Here is a 19,580-nt window from a genome sequence, read left to right as displayed (position 1 = left end):
CCTGATCCTTACCCTGCCTACTATAAAGGAGTATGTGAAGATTACATAAGATACAGTCAGTTCTTGTTATGCACAGTGTGACATTCTATAAAGTCACCGTGAACACTGAATTGGTGAATATGAACCACTGCTACTACAGGAAATGCAGGGTTAGGTTGCTGCAAGCCTTAGTTACATTTTCTTCGACTGATCAATACATAACCTTATTTTCTGTGTGTTTCTCTTTAAAGTCACCTTATTTAAGATAATTGGTGATATATTAACATTGAACTCACACCAACAGCACTGTACCTCGTGTCTGAAAGAAGCTTGTTGAACACACATACTTTCTCTGTAAAGGCTAAGCCTCTTGCCCTGAGGAACACCAGGCAACATTGCAGCACTACACATGGGGGACACATTAAATAGCAAAGTCACCAACACAAAGCACAAAAGATAAGAAATGAGGCACTAAATAGACTGCAAGAAGGACACTTGTTTACAGTATGAGCTGAAACTAGGGCAGAGCGTCACCTGGTTCCCCTCCGCTGGGAACGTGCTCATCCAGTGAATAAATTTTTCACCACTTTGTGCATATCTGCAAATGGACATGAAAGCCCTGTGAGTGTTTATTCGGAGGCTGCCAGTACATTTTAGCTAGTGGACAAGTGTGCAAACACGGAATCCACAAATAATGAGGATCAACTATATTATGAAAGCATCTTTTCAAAACCAGAGTATTGCTCAGATATAAGAGCAATAATGATAACATAACAGCTAACATTTAAGTGCCTACTATGTGCCAGCAGCTCTTCTAAGTACTTTACATAAGTTAATGCATTTAAATCTCACTAAAACCCTATGAGACAGGAGTAATCATTAGCCGCATTTTATAGATGAGGAAACTAAGGCTCAGAGAGTAAATACTTTGCACAGGTTCCCCAGTTAAAAGTGGAATAACTGGGATTGGTACCCAGACAAACTGGTCCAAAGCCCACAGCCTCAACCACTATGGTAGGAATGTGAGCGTATTTTCTACCACTCCCTGAAAAGCCCCTTCTGCTCCAGCCAGTGTTGTCTCCCACATATTCACTCATCAAACATTTTCTGAGTGACCCAAAGGTGTCAGGTACTGTGTTTAGATACTGGAGGGACAAATAGAATGTCAATGCATATAATCCATAACCAATCTATAAATCAAAATTGGGTTGAGTTTATGATGAGCCAAACTTAGAGGGTCATATAGCCCAGGAGAGTCCTTTCACAAAGAAATGGAGCACTCCAAAGAAGTGGGGTGTACAGAGTGGTTATATACCATCAAAGAGCACGTATCACATGTGATTGCAATGTCCCTTTTACAGCAGTCATGACATTGACCTCTCGGCATGTCAATTGATGGACACAGTGGGTATCAAGTCTGCTGTCTCTATGGGCGTGGCTGTTGTCTCGAGTTGGGTCATCACAGGATGAGCACAGCAATCAAATCCTAGCCTAGGGAGAAATGCTTATCCTTAAGGAAATACCAATGTGGGGAAAGTTGCATTTACATCTTAAGGGCTTTGCTTTTGTCTTTGGGACATGTTAATTGTTTAAAGCAGATATACAATGGATGAACAGAGGCTACAGGCCCCTTTTGGGGAAAAAAAAAAAAAAAACAAGGTCAGGCCCAATTAGTTTTACACTAAGTGGCTTCCTCATGTGCTCCAATATATCCTATTGCTCGCCATTTATTCATCAAGAAGTAGGATAGTCTCCGCTTGAAGAAGCTCACTGTCTATGAGACATGAATAAAACAACCGTTATGGAAAAGTAGATAAGTACAGGGGCCCAGAGTGGGGACATCAAAAGGGGTCTCTAGATGGCGACCTCTCAGGAAAAGTGTCCAAGAGGAAGGAACATTTGACATGAGTTTAGGTTAAGAAATAGGAATTAAATTGATCAAAAAAGTGGGTAGGAGGACAGAAGAAACACATATAAAAATACAGATATAAAGGATGCTAAAGCTTTCACAAAATTGGTGTATTTTTAAGGCTGGAACAAAGCAAACATGTAGGAAACAGTGTGTGATGAGGCTAAAGATGAGGACAGCAATAGAAAGCCAGCTCAGGAATCTGAATGATCTCTCAGATTCTCTGAGCAGTCATTGAAAGAGTATAAGCAGATGTCACATTTAAACAAATTTGGATTCTTGAAGGTAACTGTGGAGGCATTGTGGAGGAAAGATTAGAAGAAATTAAGACTGGAAGTAAAGGGTCCTGTTGGGAGATTAGGCAGCGATCCAGCTAAGATAGGCCTTGGCTTAGGCGGGGGGGTCTGCAGGTGGAGGAGGCCAGGAGATGTGAAGCAGTGCTGGGCTCCTGGAGGAGGAAACTGAGCTGCCTCTCAGTCACAGGAAGACTGTGCCTGTCATGGCCTCCCCACCCCCATGCCCAAATGCCATGTTCCTTTCTATGCCTGTACATTTCCCCTCTTCCCCCATCTGAAATCCTCACTCTTTCTTCCCTCCACCTGCCCAACAGTGATCCCTTTGAGGACTTGATCTAGTTCACCTCTCCTAAGAAGCTGTCCTTAATTACAATTTCTGGATAACATTCCCATTTTTTTAAGTTCTATAATACAACATACACTAATACCTTGGTAGAATCTAATTACATCTTGCAAACCATTTCATGTACGTGGAGGAGCTTAGAACCTTACAATTCTTTGTATTTCCCTCAATACCTACCACAAATACTTTGCATATATAGGTCAATAGATGTCCAGTAAAGTTCAATAAAGAAGCACCCTTTATTAGCTAAAAACTTTTATGAGCTCAGTTATTCCTTTAGATCAGCTGCTTGAACAATCTGTCTTTCTCCACAGGTCAACAGTGTTGCCCAGAACAAATGAATTTTACACCTTCTCAAACTCAATAGAGCAAAGATGGAACTTCATTCCCCCTGCAAGCCTTACTGCCCTAGAGAAAAGCAAAAACAACGTGTGACATCTAATTTTTCTCCACATTCTCATCTCAAATTGCAACTGTTTTCCAGATGCTAACTGGTTTTCATTCTTAAAACTGACAGAAAATTTTCTCATTATTTCCGTTTCTTTTTTTTTTTTGTGAGGAAGATCAGCCCTGAGCTAACTTCCAATGCCAATCTTCCTCTTTTTGCTGAGGAAGATTGGCCCTGGGTTAACATCTGTGCCCATCTTCCTCTACTTTATATTGGATGTTACCACAGCATGGCTTGACAAGCGGTGCATCAACGCGCGCCAGGATCTGATCATGTGAACCTGGGATCGCTGCAGCGGAGCGCGTGCACTTACCCGCTGTGCCACAGGGCTGGCCCCTCTCTTTATTTCTAAAGCTGAAATGTTTAAATCATTCTCTGGGCTAGTTGGAGTTTCCATAAAATGAAAATATACATTCCAGAAAAATCCTTAACTTTCCAGAATAATCCTTAATATATTATGGTAAACACCTTGGCAAAATGTCACTGATTTTCAATGTCAGTGCCTCCACAAGGGTATCCATGCATTGTCTCCCCTCCCAACCACCTCTCACTTGGCCCCTCCCCAGGCTCATGGGCTCAAAGTGTTTACTGAGCACTAAGAATGATCAGAGTCTGAGGGAGACTTCAAGGATGACTCAGCCATGTTTTCTGACCCCAATCATCTCTCTCCATCTCTCCTTTAACCTCTATTTTTCTTATTCTGGTTTCTACTGTAGTTGTTTACTTGTCTTGTGAATTGATGTTTTGTGGTTTATAATTACCATGTAAATTCATATTACTTTTTGCCTTAGAGTTTAGAAAGAACTTACATTAAACAAGGTTTTTTTCCAGCCCTTTGATGTGTCTAATATCTTCCAATGCAATTCAAGTGGCTTCTTGTTTTTATGTCTCCATCATTATTCCTTCAGAATTATGTTCACCCCACACTTGTGATCTGACCAATGCTGCTTTACTCTTTAAACTTTTCTATGCCGAGACTCACGTGAGGAATCCCTCAAGCACCATCAACTAGGCGAACCCACATTCCTCACATCTGTTTCCTTGATTTGTTCCTAAATAGTTTCTTTTTTTGTGTGTGTGAGCAAGATCAGCTCTCAGCTAACATCCATGCTAATCCTCCTCTTTTTCTTTTGCTGAGGAATACCGTCTCTGAGCTAACATCTATTGCCAATCCTCCTCCTTTTTTTCTCCCCAAAGCTCCAGTAGATAGTTGTATGTCATAGTTGCACATCCTTCTAGGTGCTGTATGTGGGACTTGGCCTCAGCATGGCCAGAGAAGCGGTACGTCAGTGCGCACCCGGGATCCGAACCCGGACTGCCAGTAGCTGAGCTTGCACACTTTGGCGTTAAGCCACGAGGCTGGCCCAAGATGTTTCTGAAAATAATAATAAATTGTATAAAAAGCACTATCACAGATACCTTCAAGAGAACAAATGGAAAAGAATATTCAATTCCTCAGATAGGTTTGCAACCAAATGAGACATTGAGGGGACCAGGGGGCACTGATCAGAGCAGGATCCTAAGAGAAGAGTTTTTTAAATCAATTTCAAATGAAGTTAAAACTGGAATGAGATAGTATTTTACCAGTTAGCTGAAATCATACGCATTTTTCTGACCTTTGAGAGTTTATTTGCATATAAACTGTACATGTGGGGTAAGAGAGTGCTGATATTGTTTAATTTCTTTTTATTATTCAGCGCTTTGTAACAGATGTGGCTAGTCACAATTAATAAATATCATAATGTGGAGAGACCCAACTTTCAACTGCTTGATATTATCAATTCTTACACAAAGCTAGAGTTTTAAAGATCAAATTTCATTCTAGTTACCTGTCAACTAGTCTATTTATATCGGAAAGTTGCTGAGTTTTAGGAAAATACTTCAAAACACAAATTTTATATGTAATTTCAAAAGCAAAAACTTAGTTAAAAACTGGGTGGTAACCCGTTTTGCTACCATATATTAATCTTTAGCATGGGAACAGACATTTTTTGAGAATATAATTCATATTTGCCTGTTTGTATATTGTAGAATGTTAAAGGATTTACAGTTTTAATCGTATTTCAAATACCAGAGAATAAAAAACAGAATTGTTTCAGTTTTATGAAATAGTTTTTTAGACATAGCAGATTTTCACAGCATATTACTTGAAAATAAAATAATCAGTTAGTGAGGTTTAAGCAATGTGGTTTTATTTTAAACTTGTTCCTTCCATAGGAGCATCAATAAAATCCCTCCAGGAGTAGTTGTCGCTCTTTCCCTCCACATGAGCACCAGGTGCGTTTGCTTTAAGCATCAGACTCTCGGGCAACACCATAGCCCTCAACTCCGTTTAGTTGAGAAAAGGCTTTATGAGTCGTGTGTTTTTTCTAGGGGTATGGAGCTCCCAGACTTATTAACTACAGAGAGAGAGTAAGAATCAGAACACATTCAATAAACTCCAGTGTGCTCAGGTGAGAGGATAGGTGCCTGAACTCACATCTGAAGAAGAACTTAGAGGATGCTTTTCACTCTGCTTCATGCCTCTGAGTAAGCAGTCCTGGACATCCCCGTTACGGCCACGGAATAACACAGGCAGACTTGATGGACCAGAAATCCTCCTATGTCCATCATTTGTACAGAGCAAACTGGCTTAAGACCTCTCGTTTCCTGCTGTAGTGGTAATATACAGAGATACAGAACTGCCATCTAGTGACTAAGAAGAAAACAGCAAGGTGCTTTACATGGAAAATGAAATTGTGAGTTTTTTAAAAAAGAACAGTGAAGCACTAAAGTTGGTAAAGTTGACACAAAGTTGACACAATGTGACACACGAAAGTTATAGTAAAACTGAAAAATGTGTAGGTGAAGTAATCAGTTGTTCTCTCTGCCTCTAAAACATGTCTTGACATCTGACTCATAAATAGTATAGTTTAAATATAATAGAATAACTTTGGAAATAAACTTCTCATCTCATCTCATCCAGTGATGCGGGCAAGAACTGGTATTAAATAGCCAGATGGGGAGTACCCATGTTGAAGCACCATTTTTATCACAGTGGAGAGAATAGAGGCATAAAACCCAACAGACTGATGTTCAGATCTTCCCTCTCACCCTTGATCAATTTTGTGAACATGGTCTTATTTTGTTTGTGAGGAAGATCAGCCCTGTGCTAACATCTGCAAATCCTCATCTTTTTTTGCTGAGGAAGACTGGCCCTTGGCTAACATCCATACCCATCTGGTTCCACTTTATACGGGATGCCACCACAGCATGCCTTGCCAAGCGGTGCGTTGGCGCGCGCCCAGGATCCGAACCGGCGAACTCCAGGCCGGTGCATTGGAGCGAGCACACTTAACCGCTTGCACCACCGGGCAGGCCGCTAAACATGGTTTTCTTTATCAGTTAAATATGAATTATAATAGTTACTTTAAAGGATTACTGTAAGAATTGCATGAGGTACTACAGTAAAGGGACGGGTGTAGAGTAATAGTTAATTCTCCTGCCCTGTCTCTCGTCTATGAAACATGCACAAATCATCTAAGAAGAGAACTTGTCTATACAATAAACTTATGACAAAGATTCAATGGTTCCAGAAGTAAGGGCCACCATTGTTGAGGGCTTAACCTCAACTGCTTCCAAATACTGTTAACTCTCAATTAATTTTATGTATTTTGTGTCTTCCAGACACTTCACTGGCTAGAAGGAAATGAGAAGGTGTGAAATTTAAATTGATGTATTTCACCCTTGAATGTCCAAGCTGTAACATCAGGTGTTTTAAATCACCTAGTTCATCAGGTTTTCTGCTTATTATTATATATTTTACCATGGTTCACAGCCCGAGAAAAATAGAAAATCATTATAATTTTACACACCTGAATATATATCTTGACTATTACAGCTGGAATCTTAATATATACAACAATGTTGTACATGTTTTGTCCTTGTTGATAGTACAGAATACTTTTGTCCAGGTTTTCTTTGGCATTATCATATACAAGGAAGAACTCAGTAATATATGCCCTGGAGATAAGGATTTAGAAAAATCTAACATACTATCCTAGTCATGCCACAAAATATGCTATAAAAATAATGAGAGGATATTTTGAAGGCATTATTTTTCTTAATTATTTCCAACTTTATGTCCCTTTACCTGTTTTTAATCATTCTGCATCTTATTCACTATTGGCTAATCATCTCACAGTAATTAAGTAACCCTCAGTTGAGTCCACCATGCCTCTTCAAGTGCCCCAGCCTGATGTCGGTCTCAGCTCTGACAAAAGAAACTGGGAAAACCTGTTTTGTGGCACTATTCTTAAGGATATCTTTACTCTTACAATAATAGCTATATTTTTGAAAGGCACCAGTGGATTATAAAATCAAGTACTCGACCCATGTTGTATCCTCATTTTCCCTCCAGGAGGAGCACAACTTTCATGTGTAATGCAGGGCTGCTGCTTTACTGTTTCCTTTCAAGATATTTTATTACTTGTAAAACATGTCGATGTAAATAATCCATAATCAATCTATAAATCAAAATTAGGGTGAGTTTATTATGAACTAACTTTTGAGGACCATGGCCCTGGGCCTTCCTTCCCTAAAGAAGGAAGGGCACCAAAGAAGTGGAGAGTACAGAGTGGTTATATACCATCAAAGAGCATGTATCACATAGGATTGTAATGTACCTTTTACAATAACCACAAGATCGCCCTGCCAGGTTGCCCTGCTAGAATAGCTATTGATGGACACAGCAGGGAGCAGGTCTGCTGTCTCGATGGATGTGGCTGGTGTCAGGTCTGTTGTCTGGAGCTGGGCGGTCACAGGATGAATGCAGCAGTAAAATCACAGCCTAGGGAGAAATGCTTATCCTTAAGGCAATGCCAATGAGGGGGAAGCTGCATTCTTATCTTAAGGGCATTTACTCTTCTCTTGGAGACATGGCAAAGCAGATACAGAATACAGGTGACAAGACCTTTTGGAAAAACAAACTCAGGCCGAGTTAGATTTACTCCAAATCGCTTCCTCATATGCTCCAATATATCTTATTGCTTGCCATTTATTTATCAAGCTCAGGGCGTGTCTTTCAAACAGAAATCATCGATAATAGCATGAAGTAGTCACTTACCTACAGATGTCACTGTGGTAACAGAATATTAACAAGTAGCTTTCAAATATAACCATTTTCCCAAATATTGTATTTCACTGAGTTAATCAAAAAGGCATTCTTCTGTCTTATACTGAGAAATCTCAACTCTGAACTTAACACTAGATGTAGCCAATTTTGAATAAAGACCTTTAACATCAAAGCCGGCCAATAGATCTTGTTAAAGCAAATCCAAACTTGGGAACACTTTTGTTTTCAGTCACATGTAAATCCTCTCAAACTCAAAATAGGGTCCCGGCTTTGTGCAGATGGAGAAAAGCTTCTGTTCCTCTTTTTCTATTCAGATAGTGCAGGGAAGAGCCCAAAAGATCTCCTGGTGGAACACGAACAGTTCTTTACGTTAGAAACGCAGGCAGTGTTTCCTAGCTTCTTTTCTATAGGCCGAGACATGCTGACCTGCCCAGAGGAGCAAACTTCTGAGCTCCAACAGTAAATAAGACCATGTGCAGTGTACCACAACAATGAACTACAAAGATGTATCAGGAAATATTTTGAACATCAACACCTAAGCTTTCAGTTTCCCTCTGTCTAATTCCATGACTACCTGAACTGAATTCATTCTCCATCCCCATCCCTTTCATGAGTTTTTATCTCTTTGAATCAGCATGTTATAACATCTAAGAGAAATTTATCAAAACACTTTCTTCAAAATAGCTAACTGAAATATAAGAGTTGTAGAGGGTCAAGATTTTAAGATGAACGTGATGTACAGAGTAACTGTGCTACAAAATAAAAAGAAAATAAATGAGAACAATAAGAAAAGGAAGACAAAAATGATAAGGAGAAGGAATATAACAGAGAGTAAAAGTAAGAAAGAGAGAAAAAAGAAGAAAGAAGGTGTAGGAAAGAGAAAGAGTCAGGAGAAGCATGAGAAATGGCAAAAAGGGGCACGAGCAGAGGGAAGACACCATGTACAGAGGGAATGACAAGTGAACTGGCTTCTGACCAGGGCGCATGTCTAGAGTCACTGGCCTGCATTTGAGAACTCCACTCGGTTCTAACATCCACAGAATGACCACTCCTCATGCAAACTCTGGTGACACTGATTACCAGTGCTGTCTTCTCCCGGGACCTGCTGGAGCTTTGGGAACTGCCTCTGTCAGCAGCTCTGGGACTGACAGAATCCCCATTAAATACTCATAAACTAGGATGGTGGTGTTTTTTTTAATTACTTTTTTTAAAAAATTTTATTTATTTATTTGTTCCCTCAAAGCCCCAGTAGATAGTTGTATGTCATAGCTGCACATCCTTCTAGTTGCTGTATGTGGGACGTGGCTTCAGCATGGCTGGAGAAGCGGTGCGTCGGTTCGCGCCTGGGATCCGAACCAGGACCGCCAGCAGCGGAGCACGTGCACCTAACTGTTAAGCCACGGGGTCGGCCCACAATGGTTGTTTTGAAAGAGTAACTCAGTAAGAGCTCTCTCAAGGGTACATTTAATCCTGCCAACTCCTGCACTCACCCATCTGAAGAATTAAGAAACTAAACTTTTTTTTTTAATTACTGTGAAGAAAAGTAAGAGAAAACTTTTCTGGCCAAATTTTAAATGTTCCATCTGCTTTGAAGTTACCTCACAAAATTCTGAGCATAATCTAAAATTCTGGGCTCCCTACAGTTCCAAACATGTTTCAGAAATGATCTCTTTATCATCACAACGTAAGCCTATGCCTTATAAAACAAAATAAACTTGGATGAGTTTTATCTTGTAGAGAGAAAGCAGCAAGAAAAAGAGTAGGATGTGCCTTTCTACTATGAAGGAAAATAAATAAAATCATCAAAATATACAAAATATGCCTCTAAAACTGAATGAAACGGTCTCTAAAGAGTTTTACATTTTAAGTAAAAATGCACCTATATGAAATTATACATCAGTTTGTCTAAAATCTATTCCACTTAATAGAAGAAGAATTCATTCAGTTTCATTTAAATAGCATGACTTATGATTAGCTGCATAATCAGTGGTAGATATTTTAATTCTGATATACCATGTACTTCCACCAATGAAGGTGGACTTAAACTTGTAATTTTCCTAAAAGGGGCCAACCAGATGTTTTGCTTATTTGATTATTTAATAGTATGGATCTGCTCCTCATTGCCAACGAAGGATGTCTACACATAGGCTTTAGCTTGCATATATAATGGGAAATGCAGACTGAGTTTACAAAAAGAAAAATTGAAAATGCAGCATTGTCTTTAGGAGATGTGGTCGATCTGTTCAAGAACATTTTCTCCCTTGGTCAAGTGAGAAGCTGAGAGAGAATGCTGTCGGCCTCTTCCTTGGCCCCTTATAGAATTCTGCGTTACCTCAATTGAACGTGTCCTAAAGTGTTTGAACTAAACTCGGAAATGAGTCGATGATACTGTATTTGCATTACATCACACAGAATCTCTTTCATTAGGCACCATTCAAAACACTTTTTGGGACATTAGAGGCCAGAAAAGTATTGCTTCTCTGAGAGACTGTTGCTTTTAATCTCATGGACATGAGGTGATACAGAATTGTTCCCATTTCCCTTTCTACTTGAAACCTGAGGGATACATTTCCAACTACCTTTAAAAACTGCAGGTCCTTCTGAAACACATTTCAGTGCACTGGCTTACTTCAGCTTCATTTCATTGTTCCATCCTAAATTCCTTTCAGTTTGATCTATTTTCCTTTCTAATCCTTTTGTATACCTAGATATTTAAAAGCTGCTCAAATCTATATTGGAGAAAAGTTGGGTTACAGTTCTTTCAGACAGCATGTAAACCCAATTTTTAGGGTTTCTACACAAAAAGTTTCTGCCGTGTTTCTACCAGCTCTCCTTCTATATTTTTTCCTCCAGGATTTCCTCTGACAAAATTGCCTTTCTAAAAGCCAGTACTCTGTTCATTCTCTTGGCCAGTCACATTTTCATAGAAAGATAAAGGACTGGATTTTCCAAAGATTCAACAAGAATGATCAAGTCCTGATCCACACCTAGATATGCTGTTCCTGTTCTCCAAGAATTTTAAAACTAAAGTTAATTATCTCTTTCATTTTATCTAAATCTATTAAGTAACCTTGGCACTGAGCCCCTAAACTGGTCCACAGGCTGCTTCAGGAGACACAAAACTCTCTCTCAAATGCTTGCATTCATGTGCTTAGTAGGTATTTTATTTATTTAGATCTTATGCCACAAAAAAGCTTCATTTATTCACTCAAATACTTAAGTATACACTATGTGCCCAAAGGTCTCGAAATGTTGGCAGTCTGCAAGGAAAACAGATATATATGACCAGATAAATTACACTACAGAAATAATTTGAATGAAAGAGATATGAATAAACTGCCGTGGGACTCCAGGAAAAGAACCACGATGGGGGGTGGACAGGGTTCGTACCATCTAAGTAAAGGAAAATGAAGATAGAGAACATAAAAAGAAAACAAGATAAACGAAAACATTTTCTTCTTCTTAATGTTTCTGCCACCAACTTTTGGAGCACACTGCTTGCTGATGTCCTTTCTAGCCAATCTTATCCTTCAGCAGGCTTCTATAGACTTCAAAAATTCGATTGTACCAAGCTGGGCTTCTCCGTGGAGTCAATGCCAACTCTGTAGGGAGTCAGGAGGGGAGCAAAAGATTCACAGGACTCTGCAGGCCTTCTGCAGCTCACTGGTGGGGAGGGGCACCGAGGCTTCACCTTGGCCTCTGTCTCCAAGTTCACAGAAAGGAGGGTCCGTTCCTTCCTTGATATATGAAGGTGGAGATAAGCATCTTTCTCAGACGGGATTATAGAAAAATTAAAGTGAGAACCATGAAAAAGGCAGAAGAGGTAGCACCATGAGTCTGAAGAAACTGGACATGTGAATTAGTAACCAGTAGGAAGAAGAGCTGAAGACAAAAAAAAGGCAAAAAGCAAGTTCTCAATTTTCTAAGATGGAAGTGCAAATCTTTCTTCTTCAAAAAGAAAAAAGTCATTGAACCTTTTCCTTTAAAATAAAATTGAAAGGAGTCACATGTTGCAAATAATGGTTTTAACCATGATGTCACTACACAATAATGTGTAGCAATCAGTTGTTAAGTGCACTGCAAATAGTTCATTACTTAATAATTATGTTATCAAAGTTTGCAATTGATATATATATTTTAGTAAATAGTAGACTGTGTGCAAAGTTGTCACTATATTACTGATAGTGTCACTCTTACAACTGAAAACATGACTAGGAGAGAGAAGGTGGTGTGACCTCAGATTGCTAGAGTCACAGCAAGGAAAGTCAAGAAAGTGCCATCAGGTCATTTGGACAAAATGATGCTATACAGCTGTTGGGTTTATAACAGATCTACTTGAGAAAAACAAGTCACTACATTAAATTATTTTCTAGTTACCTCCATCACCCTCTCCAAGAACACATATTTTAAAATGAGACAATATATTACATGAAAAATTACTTGCTCTGTCATTTTGAAAACTACATTAAATAGTGAAGAAAAAACTAGGTTACAAACATCCTGTTATCAATTCCAACTACCATTCTTTACCAAACTAAAACTCTAATTATCACTAATTAACTTTCAATCTAGATCTCCTCCAGTATACAAAATCAATAACTTAAAATGTTTGATAACTTTTTTTAAATTGCCCTAAAATTTTAGAGGATAATATAAATATATCTCTTGCAAAAGTTGAGAAAGATAAAGACACTAGGAAAGGAAATGATGAAAATATTACCCTAATCAATGATGTAAAACACAAGATATGAACAACTGTTAAAAAGAATTCTCTATGAAATTGATCAATTCTACTATCTCTACATCTGGCTATTTCCTATCAGTAATTTGATGCATAAACAAATAGAATAGTGTATTTAATGGGATCAATTCTTCTAGTTGTGTGCTTTTCCTTTGAAAACTTCATATGCTTTTATGTGCTTGCTTTATTTTCAGGTGGTGTCACATTAGAACACCCTCATCTCTGAATATCTTTGCATTAAGGGACTCTACTTTGGCCCTTGATCAACTGTACTCAGAGTTATGATAAACTCAGAGACGTACATGGAACAATGTTTCCTACGTCTTATCTCCCATGAGTTGTTCATGTCAAGGAGTATAGTCCACCAAGTAAACACTAAGCAGTGTCTCAAAAACATCGGATACTAAAAGGAGGACATGCAGGGCTGGGTGTGGGCCCCCATTCAGTGCCTCAGTGCAAAGAAGAAAGAGATAAATGCATCCCTCTAGAGACTGGGATAAAAACAGGAGATTATGAGCACGAGGCTCCCTCTGAAGGCCTTTAAGCAGGGACCTGGAATAAAACTGTTTACACTGTGGAATATTGTTGGTTTTACAGGGAACTCATGAGGAAGATAGGACATGAAATAATGATAATTAAAATAACAGCAGCAAACACTTCCACTGAACCAGGCACTGCACTCTGAATGTTAATTCTGTGCTTGAACATACATGAACTCCCATAACCCTCAAAATATCCCGACGTAGTAGATGTTGTTCTTCTCATCATTTTATAGATGAACAGACCGGGTACAGTGGCTGGAAAACTCAGCCAGGTTACAAAGCTGATACATGGCCGAGCCCAAGCTCAGTGCTCTTCTGTGATGCTCTTTGACTACAACTCCAAGTTAAGTCTCTAATGACTATCTTTCTCTCTATAATCCAATGGGGGAAACATCAAAATTCTTAACTCTAACACCCATGTTATCATTTAGGAAAAGTTAGTGAGGAAGAGATTCATGAATAGTAACAATGCTCTTCTATTTACTCTTCACTTATAGATCAGACATCAATATTCCTGATCAGTCCACCAAGAAGAAACTGGGACTTTATTATGCCAAAAAGAAGAAAAAACAAGGAATAAAACAACCAAATTCCTTTAAACATCGTTACACAAATGTGATTCTTAATTCCATATGACAAATATAAAGTGCTTTCCTGGTTTGGGGCTCAATACAAAGCTGATGTTAATATCATCTTATCTTCCCAGCCAATAACACAAAATACTTTAAGACAACAAAAGGGAGAAAGACAAAAAACAACCCAACAGAAAAATAAATATTACATCTGAACGCTGTACAATTTTTTAAAGATTACTTAAGTGTTAGATTTAGTAAAATTTGTATCTCTATCTTGCCTTTCCCAGTTATCTCTGAAGGTAAAGAAAAGGACTAAGAAAAGCACAACGAAGCCAGTTAGGGAAGCGAGTCAGCGGGAAGAGGTGAGGTGGCCGCCCCTCTGCAGACGACAGACAGAAATCTCCCCTGCGAGCCGTCTCAGGCCTCACAAGATGTGGAGCTTTGACCTCGGGCAGTGGCTACAGCTGGACACCAGCAGCAGTGCTTCTCAGTCTTCAGTCTACACGATAATAACTGGACAAGTCCAGTGTCCCTTCCCCGGAATTCTAACTTAGCAGCTTTGAAGTTGGGACACGAGAATTTTCCATTTAAGAAGCCTAAGGGTGATTTTCCTTGAGTTATTGGCAGATTATGACCAAAGGCATACCTTGAAGAGAAGTACAAACTCACTACCCAGTATGCACTGCACAGATACTTTGTGTCACACACTCTCAGAACATTCCCTGCCCCAGGGGTCCCACCTGCTTCAGCATCCTTAGGGCCTGTGTTCTTCATCAGGATGTTCCGATGGTGGCAAAACAGACAGGACTCACCTGGGAAACTGCCCTTCTGTATCATTCAGTGAGTGCGTGGGCTGCCTGCAGCCCAGGTGTAAAATGGGTCTTGCTATATTTAAAATAAATTTCTTTTTAATTTTATTGAGGTCATATGGCTTATAACTGTGTAAATTTCAGGTGTACATTATTATATTTCAGTTCTGTATAGACTGGATCATGTTCCCCACCAATAGTCTTGTTTTCATCTGTCACCATACATATGTGCCCCTTTACACCTTTCCCTCTTTCCCTCTGGTAACTACAATCTGTACTCCTTATCTATGTGTTTATTTTCCAAATATGAGTGAAATCAATCAGTATTTTTCTTTGTCTATCTGACTCGTTTCACTTAGTATAATACCGTCAATGTCCATCCATACTGTCACAAATGGCATGAGGTTGTCTTCTTTATGGCTGAGTAGTATTCCATGGTATATATGTATATATATCACATCTTTATTCATTCATCCATTGATAAGTACTTGAGTTGCTTCCCAGTGTTGGCTATTGTGAATAATGCTGTGAAGAACATAGGGGCGCATACATTTTTTGAATTACTGACTTCATATTCTTCAGATAAACATCCAGAGGTAGAATAGCTGGATCTTATGGTATTTTTATTTTTAATTATTTGAGTAATCTCCATCCTTTTTTCCATTGTGGCTGCAGCAGTTTGTATTCCCACTAGCAATGTATGAGGGTTCCCTTTTCTCCACATCCTTTTCAACACTTATTATTTCATGCCTTTTTAATTATAGCCATTCTGATGGGTGTGACGTGATATCTCATTGTAGTTTTGATTTGCATTGACCTAATAATTAGTGATGTTGAACATCTTTCATGTGCCTGTTGGCCATCTGTATAACTTCTTTGGAAAAATGTCTTTTCATATCCTCTGCTCATGTTTTGATCAGGTCGTTCATTTTTTTGTTGTGGAGTTGTTTGTGTTCATTATATATTTTGGAAATTAACCCCTTGTCAGATATATGATTTGCAAATATTTTCTCCCAGTTGGTAGGTTGTCTTTTCATTTTGTTGACAGTTTCCTTTGCTGTGCAGAAACTTTTTAGTCTGATGTAGTCCCACTTCCTTATTTTTTCTTTTGTTTCCCTTGCCTGACAAGAGACAAAGACAGACATTACATAAGGATAAAAGGGACATTTCACCAAGAAGACATAATACATTAATATACATGCACCTAACACAGGAGCAACAAACTATATAAAGCAACTATTATCAGACTTAAAGGGAAAAATTGACAGCAACACAATAATTGTAGGGGACTTCAACACCCCACCCACATCAATGGATTGATCATCCACACAGAAAGTCAACAAGGAAACAGTGGCCTTATATGAAACATCAGACCAGATGGTCTTAATAGATATATATAGAACATTTCATCCTAAAACAGCAGAATACACATTCTTCTCAAGTTCACATGGAACATTATCAAAGATAGAAACACGTTGGGAAACAAAGCAAGCCTCAATAATTCTAAGAAGACTGAAATCATATCACTCATTTTTCTGACCACAAGTGCATGAAACTAGAAATCAACTAGAAGAAAAAATTGGAAAAGTCACAAATATTTGGACAGTAAACCACATGCTACTGAACAACTATTGGATCAATGAATAAGTCAAAGGAGAATTCAAAATATACCTAGAGACAAATGAAAATGAAAAACATCATATGAAAACATATGGGATGCAGCAAAAGTAGTACTAAGAGTGAAATTTATAGCAATACAAGCCTACCTCAAGGAATGAGAAAAAGCCCAAATAAACAATCTAACACTGTATCTAAAAGAACTAGAAAAAGAAGAATAAACAAAGCCTAAAGTCAGTAGAAGGACAGAAATAAAAATCAGAGCAGAAATAGATGAAAGAGAGGCTAGAAAAAGAACAGAAACGTTCAATGAAACTAAGAGCTGATTCTTTGAGACGATAAGTCTCTTTCTTTAGAGGTAGAGATGGCATGTGGGCCGAGATTATAAAATCAGAAAATCCAGACACTCAATCGGAGATCTCCCTGAACTTTAAGCATCTTTTAAGCAATTTCTTAGCATCTTTACTACATTCAAATATGCTGTCCCTTTAACATCTGTTTGAATACGTGTGGCAAAGTCAAAGGACAGCGTATACTAGGCACCACAGGATGATAATAGCTTCCCTGCCTTCAACAACAAAAGGCCCAGGAAACCGAGTTATCTTGGGTCCAAGTTGGGAAGTGTTTTGGAGAAATATAGTGAAAAAGTAAATAAACCAGACAAGAATAAAAGAATTGGACAGGGATCTGCTGGCAAAGAAAACTTTTCCCAGCTACAGGCCAATAGAATCTGGACAGAATGAGAAGGCTCACAACTACACCTGGCACCAGGGAATAAAGTGGAAATCTCACAAAGGAGGCCACTTTGAGGCCTATAAACACCTTGCAAAGCTACTCATTAGGGTTTCAGAACAACAACATGTTTAGGGTGTGTGTGTTCAATATCCGCATGTCCCGGGTTCTCCTCGTGACATTTGCCTTACCTATATGTATATTTCCCTAAACCTTTGTTGATTATAAAGCAAAGCGAAGAGAGTAAGAGTGTGGCAGAGGTAAAGAGCAAATTAAAAGCAAAAAACATACTGTAGTCATCACGTTGAGACTATAAAGTAACCTGAATTAACTGATGGACAGGAGATGCTCTTTCTGTAATTTTTTTTAATAAATTAAGAAATTCATAAAATATTCTTCAGCATTGACGGTAATATACAACGCATAGATGAGTTAGTTCAAGCTTTACCTTCAGGGACAGTCATTGACCCTCATAGAGAATTCGGATTCCAGGGGTCAGCTAGTCTTGTATCAGAAAGTGTCACATTTCAGACCTGGCTGTGTGTTTCAGCTATTCATGTCTCTTTAAGCTGTTTAGTCATATCTAGGGCCGGCCCCATGGTTTAGCGGTTGGGTGCACGCGCTCCGCTGCTGGCGGCCCGGGTTCGGATCCCGGGTGCGCACCGACGCGCCACTTCTCTGGCCACGCTGAGGCCGTGTCCCACATGCAGCAGCTGGAAGGATGTGCAACTATGACATACAGCTATTTACTGGGGTATTGGAGGGGAAAAAATAAATAAATAAAATCTTTAAGCTAGTCATATCTTGATAAGCACCACAGGCTTTGCTACTTAGCTTACTGAATATCAGAAATAGCTTTTCATTGGTGAAATGAGTGGTTCGTTTAATTAGCATGAATTTAGAAATGAGCTCTCATTGGTGAAACTGAAGGGATTCTGTATATGTGGATTGGCCAAAACATCAGAGAATATCCTCATACTTAGAGGAAGAAGATAAGAGTCGGGCAAGCGAGGATGTCAGGTGTGATGTCCTGACAGTGCTGCGCCAGCTGCTGGTTTAGGAAAATGTCTCCCTGCCTGTTGCCAGCCATTAGGCACAGGATCTTGCCTCCTTCATATCTGTATCATGTGAACCTTTCATGGAAGGTGTAGCCGGGCATCTATCCGGGTAGCAAGCTGCACATCACCTGATGAATGGACTCTTGCCTAGAGCGCTTCATCATCCTAATACAATGCCACTCATTCTTGGACATCTCTGCCTCCATGTAAAACAGGCAGCACCAACAGCCAAAGGGATAAATGGTTTCACTTAGGATTCCACGTTCAGCCCAATACAATGTATGCTATAAGCACTCTATACAACCCCATGTAAACTATATATATATGGAAAGTTCAGTTGGTCCTCCAGGCTTTCAACCACACCCCAGGGCTCTCACACATTACAGTGCTGTGATGTAATCTCAAAACCTCTCCTTCACCTCATGGTTCCAGTAGCAGAAAATAAGGAAAACACAATTTCTTTTCATGGCTTTTTAGTGTCTACAGATGCCATCTCTTCAACCAGACTATCACTTATATTTTTCTACATGCCTCCCGTCCACCCCCCAAATTCGTCTCTGCCTGTTTCCTGAGTCAAGCTCCACTCCACTAGAAGGCCCTCCCTGGTCCTCCCCTCACAGAGTCTCGTCAATCAGTAAAGTCAGGTTGAAGCCCCAGCTCACCTGGACCCCTGTGGAATCAACACACAGACACGGCACACCTGCATCCCTCGTTTTGACAATAATGTTGTGCTGTCTGGAAGGGTAGCGGCTTAACACTTTCATGAGTGTATCTTATCTTCCCTCAAATGCACTGAAAGTCTCTTCAGCATGAGAAGTGTGCACACTTGTCCTGTCAATCCCCCCACTCTTGACAATTTCATGATAACTTCATAACAGCCACTTAATGTCTATTGCATGAACATTGCATGTCTATTGTCAGGTAGAAAAATAAATGAAATGGTTTGTCAATATGAGCAGCAGCTGTAGCTGGTAATCTCATTTTCCTCATTTGCTTAATAAGGTACCAAAAGATACCCACAAACTTTGTGGGTTTCATTTGAAAAACCAAGGTAGCAAGTTACCAATTATATTGAAATCTAATGGTAATTACAGAAGATAAAGAAAAATACATAGTAGATAAAAATCCTAGGATATCATCAATACCGGCGCCCAGACAGATCTCCTAACTTTACAAGGCCTCAGCGTTCTCATCAGGAAATCAGGACTGATACCCGCCCTGGCCCTGTTCATAGGGCTGGTGTGAGGCAGGAGCAAACACTATGCGGAAAGAGCTAAGACAATGACAGCTGTTATTCAGAAACAACATACCAGGAGTACCACTCATTTTGACATTTTAAAAATCTATGTTTAGGGCCAGCCCCGTGGCTTAGCGGTTAGGTGTGCAAGCTCCACTGTTGGTGGCCTGGGTTCGGATCC

Source organism: Diceros bicornis, chromosome 34 (genome assembly GCF_020826845.1).
Source record: "Diceros bicornis minor isolate mBicDic1 chromosome 34, mDicBic1.mat.cur, whole genome shotgun sequence".
NCBI classification, from domain to species: domain Eukaryota; kingdom Metazoa; phylum Chordata; class Mammalia; order Perissodactyla; family Rhinocerotidae; genus Diceros; species Diceros bicornis.
The sequence above is the reverse complement of the archived record's forward strand: the minus strand, read 5'-3'. Positions refer to the sequence as shown.